Source organism: Myotis lucifugus, unplaced genomic scaffold, assembly GCF_000147115.1.
Source record: "Myotis lucifugus unplaced genomic scaffold, Myoluc2.0 scaffold_1, whole genome shotgun sequence".
Lineage (NCBI taxonomy): Eukaryota > Metazoa > Chordata > Mammalia > Chiroptera > Vespertilionidae > Myotis > Myotis lucifugus.
Window position 1 is genome coordinate 35,504,015 of NW_005871049.1, and position 5,251 is coordinate 35,509,265.

Here is a 5,251-nt window from a genome sequence, read left to right on the forward strand (position 1 = left end):
AGACCCAAATAAACAAAATCAGAAATGAAAGAGGCGAAATAGCAACAGACCCTACAGAAATACAAAATATTGTTAAAAAATACTATGAACAACTATACTCCAACAAACTAGACAACCTGGAGGAAACGGACATATTCCTAGAAAAATACAACTTTCCATAACTCAATCAAGAATAATCTAAAAACCTGAATAGGCTGATAACTATGGAAGAAATTGAAGCAGTCGTCAAAAAGCTTCCAACAAACAAAAGCCCAGGGCCAGATGGCTTCACAGGGGAGTTTTACTAGAACATTCAAGGAAGAACTAAAACCTATCCTCCTCAGACTATTCCAAAAAATTCAAGAGGAAGGAACACTTCCAAGCTCATTCTCTGAAGCCAGCATCACCCTAATACCAAAACCAGATAGACAAAACGATGAAAGAGAATTACAGGCTGATATCGCTCTTGAAAATAGATGCCAAAATCCTCAACAAAATTCTAGCAAATCAGATCCAGCAGTACATTAGAAAGATCATATACCATGACCAAGTAGGTTTTATCACAGGGATGCAAGGATGGTACAATATCCGCAAATCAATAAATGTGATACATCACATAACCAAATTGAGAGATAAAAATCACATAGTCATATCAATTGATGCAGAAAAAGCATTTGACAAAACCTAATACCCTTTCTTGATAAAAACTCTCAGCAAGGTGGTAATAGAAGAATCATACCTCAACATAATAAAAGCCGTATATGACAAACCCACAGCCAACATCGTACTCAATGGGCAAAAACTAAAACCATTTCCCCTAAGAGCAGGAAGAAGACAGGAATGCCCACTCTCACCACTCCTTTTCAATATAGTACTGGAGATATCAGCCATTGCGATCAGACAAGAAGAAGAAATAAAAGGCATACAAACTGGGAAAGAAGAAGTAAAACTGTCATTATGTGCAGATGACATGAAACTGTACATAGAAAACCCTAAAGACTCCATCAAAAAAATATTAGACTTAATAAATGAATTTAGAAATATAGCAGGATACAAAATTAATGCCAAGAAATTTATGACATTTCTATACACCAATAGTGAACTTACAGAAAGTGAGACTAAAAAAGCCATCCCATTTACTATCGCACCAAAAAAAATTAAGATACCTAGGAATAAACTTAACTAAAGAGGTAAAAGACATGTACTCAGAAAACTACAGGACGTTGAAAAAAGAGATAGAGGAAGGCATAAACAGATGGAAAAACACACCATATTCATGGATTGGTAGAATCAACATCATTAAAATGTCTATACTACCCAAAGCAATCTATAGATTCAATGCACTTCCAATTAAAATACCAACAGCATATTTTACAGATCTAGAAAGAACTCTCCAAAAATTCACCTAGAATAAAAAAAAAAACACAAATACCTGCAGCGATCCTGAAAAAGAAGAACAAAGTAGGAGTGATCTCAATACCAGATATCAAAATGTATTACAAAGCCACGGTTCTCAAAACTTCCTGGTACTGGCACAAGAACAGACATATAGATCAATGGAATAGAATAGAAAACCCAAACCACTATGCTCAATTAATATTTGACAAAGGAGTCAAGAACATACAATGGAGTCAAGACAGTCTCTTCAATAAGTGGTGCTGGGAAATTTGATCAGACACATGCAAAAAAATGAAACTAGACCACCAAGTTACACCATACACAAAAATAAACTCAAAATGGATAAGGGACTTAAACGTAAGATGGGAAACCATAAAAATATGGAGGAATCCAAAGGCAGCAAAATCTCAGACATATGCCGAAGTAATTTCTTCACCAATACCACTCCTAGAGCAAAGGAAACTAATGGGAAATTAAACAAATAGGGTTCCCTTTTCTCTACAACCTCCACAGCGCTTGTCATTGTGAATTTGTTGATGATAGCCATGCTGACGGGTGAGGTGCTATCTCCTTATCATTTTGATTTGCATCTCTCAGATGATTAGTGACTTTGAACATTTTTTTCATATGTCTTTTGGCTTTCTGATTGTCCACTTTGGAGAAGTGTATTTTTAGGTCCTTTGCCCATTTTTGAATTGGATTGTTAGTCTTCCTTTTGTTAAGTTGTATGAGTTCCCTATATATTTTGGAGATTATATCCTTATCAGATATATCATTGGCAAATATTTTCTCCCATGTAGTGGGCTCTCTTGTTATTTTGTTGTACTTCCTTTTGCAGTGCAGAAGCATTTTATTTTGATGTAGTCCCATTTCTTTATTTTCTCCTTAGTTTCCATTGTCCTAGAAGAGGTATTGCTACAAAGGATGTCTGAGATTTTGGTGCCTAGGTTTCTTCTAGGACTTTTATGGTTTCAAGTCTTATATTTAAGTCTTTTATTCATTTTGAATTTATTCTTGTGTATGGTATAAGTTGGTGATCTGGTTTCATTTTTTTTGCATGTACCTGTCCAATTCTCCCAACACCATTTATTAAAGAGACTGCCTCTGCTCTAATGTATGCTCTTGCCTCCTTCATCAAATACTGGTACTAATTGAGCATAGTGGCTTGGGTCAATTTCTGGGTTCTCTGTCCTGTTCCATGGATCTATAAGCCTGTTCTTGTGCCAGTACCAGGATGTTTTGAGCACAGTGGCTTTTCAGTATAACTTGATATCTGGTAATGTGATTCCTCCCACTTTGTTCTCTGATTCCTCCAATTTCGCATTTCTTTTTCTCCATTGATGCAGCTATTTGGGATCTTTTTTTGGTTCCATATAAATTTTTGAAGAGTTTTTTCTATGTCTGTGAAATATGCTGTTGGTATTTTAATAGGGATTGCATTGAATCTGCAGATTGCTTTGGGTAATATGGACATTTTAATGATGTTGATTCTACCAACCCATGAACATAGTATATTCTTCCACTTCTTTATATCTTCCTCTATCTCTTTTTTCAATGTCCTGTAGTTTTCAGAGTATAGGTATTTTACCCCCTTGGTTAAGTTTATTCCTAAGTATCTTAATTTTTTTGTTGCAATGGTAAATGGAATTGTTTTTTTTAGTTTCTCTTTCTCAGAGTTCACTATTGGTATATAAAAATGCTATGGATTTTTGGGTGTTAATTTTGTATATTGCTTCATTTCTGAATTCATTTTTTAAATCTAGTAGTTTTCTGATGGAGTCTTTAGGGTTTTCTATGTACAATATCATGTCATCTGTGAATAATAACAGGTTTACTTTCTCTTTTCCAATTTGGATACCTTTCATTTCTTCTTCTTGTCCAATCGCTATGGCCAGGACTTCCAGAACTATGTTGAACAAGAGTGATGAAAGAGGGCATTCTTGTCTTGTTCCTGTTCATAGGGGAAATGCTTTTGTTTGTTTTTTTTTGGTTTTGGTGTTTGTGTTTTTTTGTCCATTGAGTATGATGTTGGCTATAAGTTTGTTATATATGGCTTTTATTATGTTGAGGTAAGATCCCTCTATTCCCAATTTACTGAGAGTTTTTATGAAAAAAAATGGTGTTGGATTTTGTTGAATGCTTTTTCTGCATCAATTCATATGATCATGTCATTTTTATCTTGCAATCTATTTATGTGCTGTATCATATTTATTGATTTGCAAATATTGTACCAGCCTTGCATTTCCGCAATAAATCCCACTTGGTCATAATGTATGATCTTTTCAATGTATTGCTGGATCTGATTTGCTAAAAATTTTTTGAGGATTTTAGTGTTTATGTTCATCAGGGATATTGGCCTGTAGTTCTCTTTCTTTGTCGTGTCTTCACCTGGTTTGGGAATTAGGGTATTGCTGGCCTCATAGAAAGAGTTTGGAAGTATTCCTTCCTCTTGAATTTTTTTGTAATAGTTTTAGACAAATATGTGTTACTTCTTTGGATATTTGGTAAAACTCTCCTGTGAATCCATCTGGACCAGGGCTTTTGTTTGCTGAGAGTTTTTGTTTGTTTGTTTTTATTAACTGCTTTCATTTTGACAGTAGTTATAAGCCTATCCAGGTTTTCTGTTTCTTCTTGATTGAGTTTTGGAAGGTTGTATTTTTCTAGGAATATGTCCATCTCATACAGGTTGTCCCATTTGTTGGAATACAGTCATTCATAGTATTTTTTTATGAAAATTTGTAATTCTGTGGGATCAATTGTTTATTCACCTCTTTCATTTCTGATTTTGTTTATTTGGGTTCTCTCTCTTTGTTTCCTGGTGAGTCTGGCCAGAGGTTCATCAATCTTGTTTATGCTTTTGAAGAACCAGCTCTTGGTTTTATTGATTTTTTTTGTCTCTATGTCCTTTAACTCTGCTCTGATCTTTATTATTTCCTTCCTTCTACTTATTTGGGGCTTGTCTTGTTCTTTTTCTAATTCTTTAAGTTGTAGTGTTAGATAACTTATTACCAGTTTTTCTTGTTTTTTGAGGTAGGCCTATAGTGCTATGAACTTCCCTCTCAGGATTGCTTTCACTGTGTCCCATAGATTTTGAATTGTTGTGTGTTCATTTACATTTATTTCCAGGATCATTTTTTTTATTTCTGCTTTGATCTCTGTTTAATTATTTAACCACTTAATTATTTAATAATTAACTTATTAAATCACTCATTGTTTAATAACATGCAACTTGGCTTCCATGTATTTGAGTGTTTTTGAGCATTTTTATTGTAGCTGATTTCTAATTTCATGCCATTGTGGTCTGAGAAGATGCTTGATATAATTTCAAACTTCTTAAATTTGGAGAAACTTAGCTCATGTCCTGACATGTGGTCTATCTTTGAAAATGTTCCACATGCCCTTGAGAAGAATATATATTTCATAGCTTTGGGATTGGGGTGTTCTGAATATGTCTAGTAGTTCAATCTATTCTAGAGTATCATTTAAGATTGCTGTTTCCTTGTTAATTTTTTTGTCTAGAAGATTTATCCTGTGATATTAGTGGGGTGTAAAAGTCCCCCACTATGACTGCATTGCTATCAATATCTTCCTTAAAATGCATCAAGAGTTTTTTAATATATTTGGGTGCTCCTATACTGGATGCATATATGTTTACAAGGGTTATATTTTCTTGTGGAATCATTCCCTTTTGTATTATGAAGAAGCCTACTTTGCTTCCTTTTATGGCCTTTGTTTTGAAGTCTATTTTGTCTGCTACTCCAGTGTTGTTGTTTTTTCCTTTCCATTTGCATGGAATATATTTTCCCATCTCTTCACTCTCAGTCAGTATGTATATTTTGTTCTGAGGTGGATCTCTTGTAGACAGTGTGTGTGT